Here is an 18118-nt window from a genome sequence, read left to right as displayed (position 1 = left end):
ACTACAAAGCAAAACCCAGTACTACATAACAAAACCCAGTCTTGAAAAACAAAAACAAGACAAAAAAAAATAAACGAAAAGACAACCAGGCATGGCGCTGAATATCAGCACTTGGGAGACAGAAGCAGGAGGATCTCTATGAGTTCTGGGATAGTCTGGCCTATATAGTCCGTCAAAGGCTACATAATGACACCCTGTCTCAAAATAAATCAAAACTAAGATATATAAACAATGCTCTTTTTCAGAGCCGGGCGATGGTGGCGCACGCCTTTAATCCCAGCACTCGGGAGGCAGAGGCAGGCAGATCTCTGTGAGTTCGAGACCAGCCTGGTCTACAGAGCTAGTTCCAGGACAGGCTCCAAAGCCACCGAGAAACCTTGTCTCGAAAACAAAACAAAACAAAAAAAGCCAATGCTCTTTTTCACAAAGTTTCAAGAATAAAAATAAGCTTTAGTGACAATACTGTGAACATTTCTGTTCAGAGTTTCATTACGAATAAAATCACTGCTAAAAGGTGTAGAGCGCAATCCTGAGTACAAGAATGCAGCCCGCGCGTCCGCGGTATGGGGCGGAGCTGCTGCTAAGCTCTGCCCACCTGGGGGGCCTATTCCAGCCCCTTCTCAGTCTTTGTCCCTCCCACTTCCGCGGGCACCCAACCGTGCGTCCCCTGCGTGCTGACGTCAGGCGCGTGCCCCTGTCCGGCAGCCGAGGAGGCCCCGCGCAGTGCTGCCAACGCCCCGACGGAGAAGCTGAGGTGAGTGCGGGGCCTGAGTAGGCTCCCCGCGGGAGTGGGTTATGCACCGCTCGGTCCCAGTCGCGCGCCCCCCGTCCTCCCTCGGTCCTCGAGGGTGCTCGCGGTCGGGGGCATCCCGGTGCCTGCGGGCCTCGAGGGAGGGATTGCCGGGTTCGCGTGCGCTCGCGGGCCCGGGTTCTGAGGGGAACGAGGCGGGGTCGCGGAGGGGCTTGGGGCCGGAATGGCGGCGAGGCGCGGCCGGGGACGGCGGTGGCCGAGGGCGCCACCCGGTCGAGCTGTCAGTGGCGGCGAGAGGAACAGGCACACCCATCCCACCCGCTCCCCTCCCCCCTCCGGCCACCCGCGGGCTCCGCTCCGGGGACGCCGGGTTGCGGGACAGCGGACGTAGGGCCGGGTCCCGGAGGCCGGGGGCTGCCGCTACGTTGTCGGCCTCGACTTCCTGCTTCCCGGGCTCCGCCGTGGACGCGTTGCGGCGGGCGGGGGAGGGGAGCGGAACTGCGGCCGCAGGGCCGGGCCGGGGCCGAGGTGACGGACCGGGCGTCTCTGCGCTTGCGCCCCTCGGCGGTCCCCAGCCCCGCGCTGCTGTGTCTGTCCTCTCCTGCCCCGCGGCTCCCTGGGCTTCCACGACTGGGCCGGCCTCCTCGCCTTCCGGGACCTGCCTAAGCACCTCCCGAAACCCCGCCTGGCCTCTTGCTCGGTTCCTCATTACTAGCAGGAAATTTTCTTTGTTGGTTTTTTAAAAATTCCTCTTTCCTCCCCTTTAAGTCCGGGAGAAATGCAGTGTGGAAGATTACGTCATCGCAGCATAAGGGGTGAGAGTTTTAACTCCTACAAGTCAGGGCTCACCAAATTAAGACAAAATCTTGCTTAGTGGGTCACTCCACTCAACACGTCGGTTCAGAGTAAGATGGTGGTTTTTTATTTTATTTAATTTATTTTGTTGTTGTTGCTGAAATCATGTTGCCCTGATGGCTGCCCGAGATGCACCTAAAATATGGGAAGGTTAGAAATCTTAGGGTTAGGTTATTTTTGACCAGAGGATACACTGTCTGCAGCCCCTTGGGTAGGCATGAACTTTAAAGGGCCCCTTGGCTGTACTCGGGTCAACTTTGTTGTGGGAGCATTTCTTTGCTACACTAATTGTGAGTCAAGGAACCTAAATTCAGTGCATGGTGACCTTAGAGTGAGCTGCAAAGAGAATTTAGTTATACATCTGATTTGTCTTTGCTAGGATTGCAACTTAAAGTTGCATGCTTTAGTTTTACCTTTAAAAATGGCATTTGGATTTAGTTTTTATTTTGAAACAGGGTCTCCAAATTTAGTCCTGGCTAGCTTTGAACTTAAAGGGACATTCCTTCATTCTAAGTCTCTCTTTACAGGACTTTTTTTATGTTCTGTCAGGGGAAACCGACAGATTAAGTGTCTTGTCTCCCAAGTACTGGGATTACAGAAATGAGCTATTTAACTTACCACCCTTGGTTTTCATTTTTAACCCCCAAAACTTGAGTAATATTTTTAGATTTCTGGTATTGTGTCCTTTGATTATAAAATGCAATAGTATTGGATATTAACATTGCAAAGTAAATGGGATGCGGTTGTGTAATGCATCCTTGTAAGGGTGGCTCGTGTTTGAGAGTTTTCCCATTATTGTTCATTTACATAGAAAATAACATTGCTTGTTAAGAAACACCAGAGTGGTGTGTTCAGATTGGCTTCCTGTAGTTCAGCGATATGGTGCTGAATCTTCCAAAATATTGTTATCCTTAATGTGACATAGGAGTATAAAATTGGAGCACTTATCTACTACTGTATTTTTTAGCCTTCTGTATTTAAAAACTTTATATAGGTGAATTTGTATCTATTTAAAAAGTTTGTATGTGCACAAGTTAGCTTTTTTTTCCCTTTTGAATGAAGTAGTCTGGGCTGGTGAGATGGTTCAGTGGATAAAAACCCTTGTCAGGCAGGCCTGACTACTTAGCTGGATTCCCAGAACCCATGGTGAAAGGAGAGACTCCTGATTGCCAAAAGTTGTGATCTAGCCACATTTAGTGGTCCATGTTTTCAATCCTAGAGCTTGGGAGGCAGAGGCAGGAGAATCTCTTGAGTTTGAGGCCACCCTCGTCTACATAGAGAGTTTCAGTACAGCCAGGGCTAGAGAGATTCTGTCTTGAAAAAACAAAACAAAAGCTTTCCCCTGATCTTCACACTTGTTGCCATTGTGCATGTGTACACACTTATAAACACACACAGTAATAATGAATACAAATAAACAATTAGTTTGGATTTTTATGTTTTAGACTGAGGCAAGGAAATAAGAGATTGGTAGTTAATTGAGTATTAAAAAGGAACTTTAAATAAATATATATACACACACATATATGTATATATACACATTTATATATATACAATAATTTGTTCAAGATCCGAAGATGCCTTGTTAAATTCTCTTAAGATGTTTTCATATTGTGAGCAACCCCTGTGCTTAGTAAACATATTTCCCCTCTTTAATAATCTAAGCTAGCCCATCAGGATTAATCCTGAAGTTTACAAAGTTTAAAAAATGTCAGGATTTGTTTTCTTAGGATTTTTTCTTGCACTTGAAATATTTTTTAACTGTTTATGTTCTTTCATATTTTCATACATGTATACAAAGTGTTTTATATTTTGATCATATTCATCCCTATTTCCCTCCTCTGCCACCCAATCCTGTCCCCAACATATTCCCCTCCCAACTCTGTCCTCTTTTGTAATGCGCTGAGTCCAGTTAATGCTGCCCCAGTTTTCATCTTATGATCTATGAGAGAAACATTTCTAGTTATTTTTATGTGTACACTGATAAAAATATTTTCTCTAAAAGCCATTGAATTTGTAAAGTTATGTACTCTTTTTGGGAAGGAGCACTGATAGGCCTTGGAAGCTCATGTCAAACTGTTTTGATTTATAGTGCTACAATTTAAATGGAGTTCTCTCATTTCCATTTTTTTTTTTAAGGAGGGTAAAAAACATTTAATCATTTTAGGCCACAAGATCTCTTATGAAGGGGAACAGTTCATTTTGGGTGCACTTTTCTCCTATAAACAGCTCTCTGTGTCCCTCAATGTTAAAGGCTATTCTGTATTTCTTGGATAGTGCTTTTTCAGTCTTTGCAAAATGTTTGCTCTCAGTTTCCCCTGAAAGAACATAAGTCCTGTGAATCCAGGACTTTGACTTGACATGCTCATCTGTATTCCTTTAATAAGTATTTGTTGGATCAGTGAATTTGGTAATGTTTGAGGGTTACCATTCTCATTTTCTGGGCATCCTATAGGCCTTCTGTTTTAAGGTAACTTTATTGCCTGGTCAGCCATACTCAAATCTGGACTCACTGAAACTATTGCTAAGCTCCTTGCTTGACCTTGTCAGTCTGTTTAGTGCAGCTGCGGAAAGTTTGCCATCAATTAGGAAATCATCTGGTAATTATTCTCTTACTCTCTTAAAATGAATCCAGACTTAAAGTCTATTTCCTCATCTTCCTGTATTTCTTTGTTTGTAAGCAGTAGCTTATTTTTGTTCCCTTCTTCCCTCTTGCAGTGTCAAGTTTCCTGATCACATGATGTTTTGCCCCTCCTGAGTTTCTACTTTTAGTTGCTCATCTCTTCTGTCCAAAATATTTTACTGAAGTGTTTTTATTAGTGGCATTCAGCTTTGTTTGGTACTGCTGGTATTGTAGTTCAAGGTGTCAGAGTTCCTCTTTATTAGTTAGTTACCTTGGGACATTGGTGGTCTCAGACTGTTTATTTCGTGAAGAGACTCCAAATGTTTTGTTGCGGAAATATGTCCTTCCTTATAGTTGAGAAAAATTAAGCTGGTCAAGGTAGCACATTTCTATAATCTTAACACATGGGGAATACAGGAGGATGTGGAAGAAGTTTAAGGCCAGCCTTGGTGACGTGGAGTTCTAGACCAGTCTGAATTACGTGAGATCAGTCTCAAAAAAAAAAAAATTCAGGTTTTAATTTTTAAGTTATCAGGATTGGCCTTGAACTTGCTATACTCTCATCTCAGTTTCTATCAGTAGTTAGGATTACAGACCTGAGCTATCAGACTCAGAGTGTGTGTGTGTTTAGATTTATTTTATTTTGAGTGAATGAGTGTTTTGCTTGCATGTGTGTTTGTATGTGCATGCCTGTTGTCAAAGGTCAGAAGAGGTGGTTCGATCCCCTGGAACTAGAGTTAGGGCTGGTTGTGGGTACTGGGAACCAACCTGGGTCCTCTCCAAGAGTAGCAAGTGCTTTTAGCACCTGGGCCATTACTCCAGCCTGGTAAGTTTCTTTTTAAATTTAATACCTAGTGTTAGTTGTTATGCTGCAGTGTTGGTGGATTGTCACAGGAAGAGAACCTCTGACTTGACTGTTTTGTTCATTATTTTTCTTTAACACTTTGTAGTTTAAAACATTTTCTTTTTTTGATTCTCTTTATTCTTATCTGCTGCTTTAGTTCTGCTTTGTGTTCTGGAGATGCTGCTGCTTAGAGTGCTTAGAAGCCTAGGCTTTGGAGTTGAAATCCTTGATCTGTCATTTATTAGCCATGCCCAATCTTAGGTCATGCTTTGTGACTTCAGTTTATCAGGTAACTCAGGCCTGTAATCCTGAAGGAGGGTTGGAAGATCAGGAGTTTTAAATTCATAAGCCTTGGCTATAGGAGTTAGGTGCCAGTCTGAGCTACATGAGACCTGTTTAAAATAAGAATCAAAACAAAAAATGAGGCCAGTAACAACACCTGCTTCACAGTGTGGAAGATTGTATCAGTTAATGTATATGAAATGTTTTAAGACTAGTCACCTGCAGGCAGAGCTGTGTAGGTGTTTGCTCTCACTACCTCTTAGGCCCCACCCCTTGACCTTAGAAGCTATGTTTATTTCACACGTAAATGTTTTTATAACCATCCTTCCCACCCTTCCCACAGACTAATCTCATGAATCCTAAAAGAAATCCAGGTGGAGATTGTTGTCTCATTTACATTTTTATCTTTCCTACTGTCACAGAACCAAATTCTCCCAGGAGGCTGGCTGTGTGGCCCCACACAAAATCATAAACATAACTTAAAATCTGTGTACGTGTGTGAGAGAGATTTAAAAATTTGCATATGCACTCCTGCCATAGCTCGTGTAAAGTTTAGAGGGCAACTTTGTTGAGTCTATTCTTAACCATTAATGTGCGCTCTCTCTCTCTCTCTCTCTCTCTCTCTCTTTCTCTCTCTCTCTCTCTCTCTTTTTCCAGGCAGGATCTCATGAATCCCAAGCAGACTTTGAACTCTGTGTAGTTAGGGATGACTTTGAACTTCTGATTTTCTTGTTTCCACCTCCCAATTGCTAGGATTAGAGGCATGCTAGATTTATGTGGGTGTTAGAGATCAGGGATTCATTATGCTGGACAAGAACTCTGTTAACTGAGCTACATCTCTAGTACATAGCCTATTTAAAAAAAAAAACACAAACATTTTTACTGGTTATAGTGGTACAAACTTTTTTTTTTTTTTAAATCTTTTTAAGACAGGGTTTCTCTGTGTAGCTTTGGTGCCTGTCCTGGACTGTCCTGGAACTCGCTCTGTAGACCAGATTGGCCTCGAACTCACAGAAATCCGCCTACTTCTGCCTCCTGTGCACCACCACTGCCCTGCCCCAAGCCTTGAGTCTTGATCCCAGCATTTGGGAATTGGAGACAGGTAGGTTTCTGTGGGTGCTGGACACAACACACATGGTGCAGGCAAAACACACATGCAAAGATAAATATAAAAAAAAAGTAGGGGTTCAGGTTCCAACGTGTGTTTATTTTAAAAGGGACTTAGGGGCTGGGCAAATAGCTCAGTGGGCAAATCAAGTGTGAGGAAAGCCAGTGTTCATGATAATCCCACCTAATAATACCAGCTTGAAAAGTCAGAGGTGGGATTCCCCAGAGCAAGCTGATTAGCAAGACTAACCATATTGGTGAGCTCTGTGTTTGACTGAGAGATCTTGCCTTAGTGTATTAAGGTGGATGATTCTGATTCCCAGATAACAACCTCAAGCTCCCGTATACACATGGAGCATACATACACACATGTGTACATACAGGAAACTGAGAAAAGGAAACTAAGTATATGTTGATGGTGGAGAGGGAGGAAGATAGAAATGAATTTGGGTTTTCCCACATGGAAGGCTTTTGTGCTGAGATTGGCATTGTGTCAACATCAGGGAATCCCTCCTCCTGAGAACCAGCAGAGAACAGTGCTTTCCTCCCACATCAGTAAAGTTTGGGAAACAGTCTGTTAGTGACACATGCTTCTCTTTCCATCCAAAACAATGAAGTGTTCTGTCAACATATCTTAACAAAAATGCAAAATTAAGTTCTGCATTTTTATACAATTTAATAAGGTATGACAAGTCACTAGAAGTACACATTACCAAAAAATGCACACACTCCCATCTCCAGTGCCTTCAGCTTTCTGTGCTTGGTCTGTTTGACATCTAATTTTTTGCACTGTTCCTATTCTAATGCAAAGAGGTACCTTCTCCACTTTTTGTAGAGGCCTTATAGACAGCCCTGTGTCTTCTAGCTTTTGTTTTTCCCCTTTCATACTTTCCTATCAGCCTTTGTTTGGGCAACACCATGATGTCGGTGTTGAGCACAGGATGTGTGAATGACTTTGGTTTATCTGAGGGTGATTTTTTTTTTTTATTGCTGTGTCCTGTGTCTAATTTCTTTTTGATTCTGTATGCAGATAGTAATAGATCAGGAAGCTAGAGGGAGTATATTATAAAGAGTTTATTTTGAGTCCAAAGAACAAGTTTTGACCTGATGCATATCTAAACCACACTCATTTCGTTGTCTTACTAATTCAGGAACTTCAATGCTCTTTGAGTGTTTGCTTTGTGAAAGTTACAGTTCCAAATATTGGTGGTAGACCAGTGACTAGAAAACGACCAAGACAGATCTGTCATAAAGTTTACATGGGAGTTATAGATAAGGAGAAAATGAAGAAGTAGCTAAGACTTGGTAGCATGTGCCTTCACCCACTGAGCCATCTCCTAGGCCCCAGTATGTTCTCCCTCCCTTCTTCCCTTCTTCTCTTTTTCCCTCCCTCCTTTTTCCCCTTCCTTCCTTTCTTTCTCTCTCCCTCCCTTCCTCCCCCCTCTCTCTTTTTAATGTACATTGGAATTTTGCCTGTATGTCTGTGTGAGGATGCCACATCCCCTGAAACTGGAGTTACAGTTGTGAATTGCCATGTGGGGGCTGGGAATTGAACCTGGGTCCTTTAGAAGAGCGGCCAAAGGTCTTAACTGCTAAGCCTTCTCTCCAGCCCATCCGTCTTTCTTCTCAAGTTCACTGTGTAGCCAAGTTTGAACTTGAACTTCTGACTTTGCTGCCTCTATGTCCTGAGTGGAGGGTTTCAGGTTTTTGCGATCTTGCTGGTTTTCTGTGGTGATTGAGATAGGGAGCTTGAACTCAAGCTTTGTGTGTTAGGCAAACACTCTACCGTCTGAGCCTTCTCCTCAACCCTTAGTTGTTTTTTTTTTTTAATCTGCAGCCTTTACCTGATATTTCATCTAACTAGAGATTTATTCTTTCTAGACTGTCTTTTGTATTTGCTACTGTTTTGAATACTGTTGGCACTTGTTTCTAATGTAAATCTTTAGCAATCTGAGAATCACAATTTAACAGTTTTGTTTGAAGCTAATAAAGGTGACATATTTTGAGCATTCTAGCATTATATAAAGTGCAGTGTATCTTTTCAGTAAGTTACTGAAGGCCTCTAAAGTTTGTCTTACTCAGTATACTGCTATAATAGGCATTTAAATATCTTGCTGGCTTTCATAGTTAATATAACAGAAGCCCATTACAATAGAGGTTGTAATTACTAACTTAAATTCTGGTAGATCAGATCTCTTAGTTGCTTAGATTTTATTTATTTGTTTGTTTGTTTTTTCAAGACAGGGTTTCTTTGTAACAGTCCTGGCTATCCTGGAACTTGATTTGTATTTCAGGCTGGCTTTGAACTCACTGAGATCCGCCTGCCTCAGCCTCCTTAGTGGCATACAGGCACACGTCACCAACTGTCTGGCTTATTTATTAGATTTTTTTTTTTGTAATTATCTTTTTGGATACAGTCTCACTGTATAGCCCTGGTTGGCCTGGAACTTGCTGTGTAGCTAAGGCTGGCCGCAAACTCAGCAGAGATCTGGAGTTAAAATTATGGGTCATTAATAGTAAGCTTGTGTTACCATGTTGATGTTCTTCATAGTTTAAAAAAGCATAACATTTAATCTTGTGGTGTATTCTTATTTTTCTGTTGCATCAACTCTCTTTTTTTAAAATATTTATTTATTTATTATGTATACAATATTCTGTCTGCGTGTATTCCTGGAGGCCAGACGAAGGTACCAGATCTTATTACAGATGGTTGTGAGCCACCATGTGGTTGCTGGGAATTGAACTCAGGACCTTTTGAAGAGCAGGCAATGCTCTTAACCTCTGAGCCATCTCTCCAGCCCCTGCATCAACTCTCTTGATCTTACGGTATTCCATTCTAAATGTGTGTTTAGCATAAGGGTCATACATGATGGTTTTGAATTTTTAATCTCCTCCTTTCTTCACCTCTGGAGTGTTGAGATTACAGGTGTGTGCCACTGACCTTTCTAGGGATTGAATTCAGACCTCTGCATGCTAGATACCTTACCAATCAACCCTCAACACCAGTCCCTTTGTCTCTTTTTAAAAAATTAATTATGTTTTAAAAATTCAGTATGTATGGGTGTTTTGTCTACATGTATTATGTCTGCACCGTGCATGTGCCTGGTGCCTGCAGAAGCCAGAGAAGGGTGTTGCATCCCCTTGAACTGCAGTTACAGACTGTTGTGAGCCTCCATATGGGTGCTGTGCATCCAACCTGGGTCCTCTGGAAGAGCAGCCAGAGCTCTTAATTGCTGAACTATCTCTCCAGCCCCCTCTTGTTTCTTGATAAACTATTCTTCCTTTTGGCGAAATGATCTGAAATAAAATTATTGAGAACTAGGAATTTTTTATGGCTCTTGAGATATCCTCAGGAACTGCCCTTGCCACTTGGTTTTTAAAATTTTATGTATTAAGAAATCTCTAATGGTGCTGTAAAGGTTTTCGAGGACTGTCATAAAAATCACAGACTTATCATTTAATTACAGTTCTGGAGGAGATTGTGTTGATATGGATGTTCTCTTTTGAGGGTTTCTTTTCCATTATAAATGGCCAACTTTGAGTGTTACCACACAATGGTCTCCTTGTCTTCCTCTCCCTTTCCTGTGTGTGTGTGTGTGTGTGTGTATGTATGTGTATGTATGCACATGCTCCTGTGTATGTGTATTCAGAGGCCAGAGATCTTAACTGAACCTGAAGCTCACTGATTGGCTAGGCAAGTTGTGGTGCCCCACTCCCACTCTACCCCCATTTTCCTGTTTCTTACCCCCAGCACTGGAAGTACAAATGTATTCATTGTTTTTTTTCCCCCCTAGTTTTTTGAGGCAGGGTTTCTCTGTAGCTTTGGAGCCTGTCCTGGAACTAGCTCTTACAGGCCAGGCTGGCCTTGAACTCACAGAGTGCTGGGATAAAAGGCGGGTGCCACTACCGCCCAGCCTGTTTGTTTTTTGAAATAGGGTTTCTCTTTGTACCCCTGGCTGCCCTGGAACTCTCTGTATACCAGGTTGATCTCAAACTTAGTTCCACCTGCCTTTGCCTCCTGAGTTTTGGGATTAAAGATATGCGCCACCACTGCTTGACCAAATGTACTGCTTTTAATGTTGATTCTGTGAATCTAAACTTGGGTCCTTACGTGTGAACAACAAAGCACTTTATAAACTAAGCCATTTATTTCCTCATGACCCCTCTCCCCCAACACACACAGGGTGTGTGTAACAGCCCTGGCTGTCCTGGAACTCCTGAGTGCTGGAATTAAAGGTGTTGTCCATCATTTTAAAGTTAGTCTTATTCTTAATCATGGCCTAGCCTGGTTATAGTTCTGTTCCCGGGCTGACCTTGAAGTTGCAGTGATCTTCCTAATTTAGTTTACCAAGTGCTAGGATTATAGAGGTGTTCTAACACTCCTGGTATGTTGAGGGGTGTGGTGTCTGTCCCAGGGATCATACCTACTCTTGCTTCTGCAAATGCTGTCACTGCATCATAACCTTGTTCCTAATCTTCTCTTAAAATTATACTATCGTGGATAGGGCTTACCATATGACCTCATTTTCCTTTATTACCTCTTTAAAGGTAATGCCACTGAAGACTGTTTTCCTTTTTTTTTTTCCTTTTTTTTGAGACCAAGTCGCACTGTGTATCTCTCTGACTGGCATGAATTTACTTTGTACATCAGTCTGGCCTTGAATTAACAGGTTTGCCTTCCGGATGCCATATTAAAGGCATGTGCCACTGTATCCTGCACAGAAAAAATTCTGAAGTACTAGAGGTTAAAACTTCAACATACACATTTTGGTGAAGACCTAATTTTCCCCATAGCAGGCAGCAGTACAGCTCATGCCTTAAAATATTTTCATGGCATTTCTTTATAACTTCCTTACAGTTTTCTATTGGGTGTACCGTCAGTCTTGTCTTTTGCTCCCATTAGCAAGGTTACTGTGTCTTTTTTTTTAGTTCAGATAGACTTAACAATGGAATTGCCAAGTAAAAAAATACACAAAATTTGAATTTTTTTACCCTGGCATGGCATGGGAGATTTCTTTTCAGTTTTGACACACACATGCACACACAAAAAGTTATTTTTACTTTTAGGTGTATGAGTGTTTTCTTGCACGTATGTCTATGTCCCATACATGGTGCCTGTGCCCCACAGAGCCCATAAGGCATTGGATCCCCAGTGACTGGAGTTATAGGTGGTTGTGAATCCAACAGATGGTGTTGGTAATTGAACCCAGATCCACTGGAAGACCAACCAGTGCTCTTAACTGTTGAACCATCTTTTCAGTCTCTCAAATAATTTGAAAATAAACATGGGTCAGGTGCACACACATTTAATCCAGCAGGCAGATCTCTTTGAGTTGCAGGCTAGGGTTTCATAGTGAAAGCCTGTCTCGAAACAAAAAACACCCAGTACCACCATTACCAACAACAGTAACAAAATAAGTTCTGACAGTTTTTATTTTAAAAGGTTTCCTGGGTTTATTTTTCTTCCATCTGTTTTAGCATGCTTCACAAATTAGAATGGACCAATTAGGTAGCTAGTGTGCTCCCTCTGTGGTATTTTCCACATACTGTGCCCAACTCAGTATTATTGCTCTTGTAGTGATGGACACCAGTTTTGGTCAGCACAACTTAGTATTCTGTTTTAGATTTCCTCACTGCTGGGATACTTGTTGGCAAAAATGAGCAAATTTGCTCTGCCTTTTCAGGTTCGTCTTCAGAGTTGCCTGTACCAGCATATACATTGCACTTTGCATGGCAAATTGGAACCCTCTCTAGAGACTTTTTTGTCTTTGTGGCCACCATTTTCCTGCTTAGGTTTGGATGGCCTTCATTCAAGAGCAGCTGCCAAGATGACTGAGAAACTAAAGTCTGGTCCTGCTATGTTTTTTAAAAGCAAGTGTTTGTGTAGTAGGTCCTAATAGTTTGAGGGCAATTCTTACTGTAATCTTCTTTCTTACCAATTAGTTTGTTAATATTTACTTTGTTTCCAGGACTGTGTATTTGGCTTTTACTTCATGGTATAAAACACTTCTTGCTATGACAGATTGCTTAGTTAAGAATCTTTTAGGTTGGTTTTCTTAAATTACAGATTTAAGAAATTACAGATTTTATATGCATGGATGTTTTGCTAGCTTGTGTGTCTATGTACCACATAGACTACAGAGGCCGCTGAAATGGTAGTTATAGGTGCTTTTTAGCAATCACATGGGTGTTGGGAATCAAACCTGGGTCCTTTAGAAGAACAGCCAGTGTTTTTTTTTTTAAAGATTTATTTATTTATTATGTATACAACATTCTGCCTCCATGTATGCCTGCACGCCAGAGGAGGGCGCCAGATCTCATTGCAGATGATTGTGAGCCACCAGGTGGTTGCTGGGAATTGAACTCAGGACCTCTGGAAGAACAGCCAGTGCTCTTAACCACTGAGACATCTCTCCAGCCTCCCAGCCAGTGTTCTTAACCACTGAGACATCTCTAGGCCCAGTTTGCCCCCTCCTCCTCAAGACAGGGTTTCTCTGTTTAGCAGCTTTGACAGTCCTGGAACTTGCTTCATAGACTAGGCTGGCCTCCAACTCACAGAGATCTGTCTGCCTCTGCCTCCCGATTAAAGGTGTGTGCCACCACTGTCCTGCCCAGTTTTTTTTTTTGTTGTTGTTGTTGAGACAAAGTCTTTTTTTTTAACTTACTTAAAAAAATTTTTTTTAATGCGTATTGGTGTTTTGCCTGCATATCTGCGTGAGGGTACTAGATCCCCTAGAACTGGAGTTAAAAACAGTTGTGAGCTGCCATGTGGGTGCTGGGAGTTGAACCTGGGTCCTCTGGAAGAGCAGTCAGTGCTCTTAAACTCCAAGCCATCTATCTCTTCAGCCCCTGAAACAAGGTCTTACTTGTAGCCTAGGCTGTCCTAGAATTCACAGTGTTGCCCTCTTTTCTCACCTTCACAAGTGCTGGTGGATTATAGAATGCCACCATGTCTGCTCTTGTTTCACGTGGGTAATGGGCGTGCATACCTGAATGTTAAGTACTGTATATGGAGTAATCCAGTTTTGACAGACTGCGTGGCTGCTGATACTGCTGTCACACATGAAGTGATGAAGTTACACAGTCATACACATGTGGTTAATGGTTTTATGCCATTTGGCTTGAAAACTAATGATGCAGCTGGTAGGGGTTGCTTTAATCCCAGCACTCGGGGAGGCAGAGGCAGGAGAATCTTTTGAGGCCAGCCTGTTCTGCAGAGTGAGTTCCAGGACAGCCAAGGCTACACAGAGAAACCCTTTTTGAAAACAAAATAAAACAGAAAACCAACTCATGATGTTTACTCTTAGACTGTTCTTGCACATATATGGGGACTAGATAAATACTTATTTTGTGATTAATTAATATTGTTGTCTTTTTGTAAAATAGAGGTGGGCTATAATCTTTTCTGTACCACTCCTGGTCATTGGGCTACAGATGACTGATACTTAAGTTGTGTCTAAGATCAGAATGAGGTTTTCCAAAGGATTGATCAAGTTGAAACCCTGGCAAGTACAAGGAAGGAGAGTTCTCTTTATTGGTAGTTACAGGTATACCATAGGACTGTTTTGGTTTTGACAAGTTTCAACTGTAAAGTGTCAGTTACTCAGCCCTGTGCTAGGTGCTATACTAGTTACTTTATATGCATTACCTTGTTTCTCAGTTCTGTGAAGTAATTTCATTGGATATATAGGACCCTATCTCAGGAAAAATAAAAACTGGTGAGGTGGCTCAGCAAACCTGACACTGGAGTTTAGATCCTGGAATCGATGGTGGAAGGAACGAACTGACTGGGAAAAGTTGTCCTCATCTCATGTGCACCATGGCACGTGAACACATTGTATACACATATATACATTATTACAACAACTTAAAAAAGTTAATGTTACTTGGCTTTGAAAACTTCATGCTTCCCCAATATTTATTACTTTAGATAACAAACATTTCGAAGGTATAAAACATTTTTAATTTTTTCTTGCTCTGTATTGCATTAGGTGCTGTGAGAGGGAGACAAAGAGGAGCCTAGTCCTTCAAGAGAGTGTAACCTGTATTAGAATGAATGAAAGTGCCTGGGGATAAGGTAGTTTAATTGATTCAGTGGGTGAATATCTACCATGTAACTGGTATCTGGACAAGAGCAGAATCCTTTCCTTGCGGATTTAGTGGGAAGCATCTTATTTTTTGTACTTTCATTTAGTGGGGAGTGAATCTGTGCCCAGCATAGCGCTAGCAGTCAGTTTCTTCCATCGTGTGGGTCCCAGGGATGGAACTCAAGTTGTCAGGCTTCATAGCAAACACGTTTACTGTACCATCTTGTTGGATCTGTCTCCCTTACTGTAGCAATACAAGTAAATGAGATAATTAAAAATTACAACCATTTTATAGGGAAAATAAACAGAAGTGCTATAGAGTGTAAGGAGGAGGTATTTTAGTTACTTTGTATGCTGTGATAAAACATCATGATCAAGATGACTTACAGGAGAAAGAGGTTACTTGGGCTTTTGGTTCCAGAAAGAGTCCACTGGGAGGCATGGCGGCAGCAGTCATAGTAGTAGTATCTGGAACAATAAGCTCAGAGCTTACATCTTAAACCACAAGCAGGAAGCAGAGAAGGAAGAAACTAGGAAAACTCACCCCCCCCCCCCCAATACTTCCTCCAGCAAGGCTACACCTTCTAAATCTACCCTAACAGTGCCACCAATTGGGGACCAAGTCTTCAAATTTCTGAGCCTCTGGAGGTCATTCTCATTTAAACCACCACCAGAGGAAACTGAGACTTCAGATTGGATGGTCAGGAAAATTTCCTGAGTACATGATTTAGACTGAGATGTGAGGGATGAGAATCATCTGCCAGAAGAGTGAGAAGGAGGCGGGAGAGTTGACTCAGTGGTTAAGAGCATTTGTTGCCCAGGTGGAGGACCTGGGTTCAATTCCCAGTATTCATGTGGTGACTCATGACTACCTGTAATTTCAGTCCCAGGGAATCCAGTGTTCTCTTCCAGTGCCAATGTGTACTTACTTGCACATGTGGTGCCACACATAAATGCAGGCAAGACATGTATATATAAAAGTAATTTATGTTATTTTTAAGAGAACAGCGAGAAAGGGAGTTTTGTTAGAGACAGCCTGGCATGTTTGAAGAAATGTGAGGCCTAAAAGCAAGGAGACCAGAGAGAGTCAGGGAAAAAGGTGAAAGATTTAGAGCCAAGAAGGGCCTTGTTGGCTTTGTTGTGGAAGGTGTCTTTGGGTTGTGATAGTTAAATACTGAGGACTAGGTAATGCGGAAGCTAATTTTTCTTAGTCTGGAAGGTAGAATGTTCAAGATCAGGGGGCTGGCAGACTGTTTTCTGTGGGGCTGAGTAAACAGTGTTTTCTTGTTGCTCCTATACTCCAGTTAGTACTTACTCCTTTTCTCAGAGGCCCCTCCTGTTGCCACTACCACAGGATTTAGGGTTTTGTCATGAGATTTAGAGGGATTCAAGCATTCAAAACATAGCAGGAGGTCAGATAGCTGGCAGTTTTTGAAATCTAGAATAAGTAGGGGAGGTTTTGGGTGGAAGGTTGGGTGATGATTTGAATAAAGACAGACTTTGAATAAGCACAAATCATAGTGTTCAATTGAAGTGGCTGTTGGTCATGGATTAACAGATTATTTTGGCAGTGTGAGAGATCTTTAGAAGCAAAGTAAAAGATTGTAGCCCTGATGCCTTCTGTCTCTTTTAGAGCTGAGGTAATGCAGGTGTTACCTGGTATGTGTTATCTGGTTTTTTAGATGAATTGTGTGAAGATGAACCTTTAATCCAGATTTTTTTGGGTGGGAAGCTCTATCTTAGTTCTGGGCCACAACTTCTAGTATAGTTTATATAGAACATGGAAGAAGCTCTTGCTCATTGTCAGTGTGCTCTTGCTGGCAAGGCAATTCCTTCACTGGCAAACAAAAACAAAAGTGAACTAACTTCTAGCATCTTAGAATATGATGAAGGACAACAATATACTCAGTAATGGGCTCCAGATGTGCATAGTTTAAAGGTTTCTAAGTATGCCCTGGAAGAGAATCTTCTCCCCAGCAGAGCCCAAGTTATGGAAAATGAAACCCAAACCCTTATTGTAAGACTAGCTGAATTACAGTGAAAATTCAAGTCACTTTGTGTGGGATTCTGTAGTTTGGGATGGAGAAGTGTGTGAGGACCCTATTGAGGCTGAGAACTTTAAATTCTCAGATTCTTAAGGGTTTATCTCAGTTGAGGAAATAGTCTTTCCACCTTCATCAGAAGATGTACTCACACCCCACCCCCTAAAATACTGCCTTTCCCACCTTTGACTGGGGAAATTAATCTGTCACTGTCTGCTAAATCAGCAGTGACTTTCTACAAAGGAGATGCCAGGCAAGACAATACTGATGTCCTTTAGGGCCTACCAATTGTTACCTCTAGAGCTATAATCAGATTAAAGGCTTGGAACTTTGGGCTGGAAAAGCCATTAGGTGTTCAGAGCTTGGTGAGCTGTTCCGTAGAAGCTTTGAAGATAAGAATGTTAAGAGCAGTGCAGACAGTGGAGGCCTGACCTGTGAAATTTCAGAGGCATGTTTGAGAGACTGGAAGTTTGAGATACCTGCAATGGTTCTGGTTAGCTGGGGCTGAAGAATCAGCTGTGGTTATCAAGATAGTAGACCCCCTAAAGAAAAACCTTTGTTTTGCTGGGATAATTGATGTTGGTCAGCTGGGGAATAATGCCATATCTGGGGCTCAGTGTTGGTCTCTGCTGTAGGCAGATCTGGCACTCAGCAGCAGCTATAGGCAGGTCCGTCTTGGTGAGTGGAAGTCCATGTTGTCAAGCCTGTATATAATCCTCATCTCTGTCACCATGGCTTCTTTGTTCAAGGGACCATTGGGCAATGACAGGGGTGGTTAGAGAAAGACTGTCCAGAGAATGGGTCCTTCTATCTACTATTTATCCTCTGCTGAAGTCACCTTTTGATGAACATTTATATGGGACACAGTATCTTCGTATTCTTTGCTTATCTGGAGAAATCTGTCTGTATCTTCCCTAGATGTTTTCTCATCGATTTTCCAATCATTCTCTTTCCAGTCTCTGACCAGCCAGCCAATCTATTGTCTTTAGCCAATGAATAATCACACACCTGGCCGTTTTTCAGTCCAAACAAAATGTATGACCACGTAAACTTCTGGAAGTTCTGCCCATTGTGAAGATGTCCTCCTGAAAGGGTTGCAACTGTTCACTTCTGAGTGGTGCCTGTATAAGGTGCAGAACCATCAGTAAACCAGGCCAAAGTCTTCCTAAGAGAGTAGAATTGTTGCCTCCCTTCCCCCTTTTTTGCTTATTGTGGATTGAACCTGAGACTATGCAAATTAGGGCAGTGGCCATGCAAATTAGGGCAGTGACTATGCAAATTAGGGCAGTGTTCTTCTGAGTTCCCGTTGATTTTTCTAAAAAACTGCCTAGAAAGATATCAGTTATCAGTGATATCTGGAAGGAAGAATATATGGAGTTGATAAATGCATATTATTTGTACCCAGTAGGCTTGTTGTCTTTAGGGGGCCTGAACTTTGTTCCACACATTAGAGATGGCTTTGTATGGTACAAAGTTTGGCACATATCAGATTCTCAAAGTTTGCTGAATGAGTGAAAAAAATTATAG

General features: G+C 42.1%; 1 protein-coding gene across 4 annotated transcripts in view; it reads left to right on the top strand.

Moving 5' to 3' along the window:
• The first annotated feature begins 646 nt into the window (after nt 1–646).
• Cdc42 (cell division cycle 42) overlaps nt 647–18118 on the top strand; it is a 38008-nt gene continuing 20536 nt past the window's right edge. For 2 of the 4 annotated variants that reach the window (XM_075946766.1, XM_075946769.1), the window contains exon 1: nt 647–754. The gene's annotated coding sequence lies outside the window, so the exon portion shown is untranslated. Of the gene's footprint in view, nt 755–1236; nt 1567–18118 lie in introns of those variants that run through there. The other 2 variants (XM_075946767.1, XM_075946768.1) reach the window with 2 other exon arrangements.

This window comes from Microtus pennsylvanicus, chromosome 13 (assembly GCF_037038515.1).
Source record: "Microtus pennsylvanicus isolate mMicPen1 chromosome 13, mMicPen1.hap1, whole genome shotgun sequence".
Classification (NCBI taxonomy): domain Eukaryota; kingdom Metazoa; phylum Chordata; class Mammalia; order Rodentia; family Cricetidae; genus Microtus; species Microtus pennsylvanicus.
The sequence above is the reverse complement of the archived record's forward strand: the minus strand, read 5'-3'. Positions and strand labels throughout refer to the sequence as shown.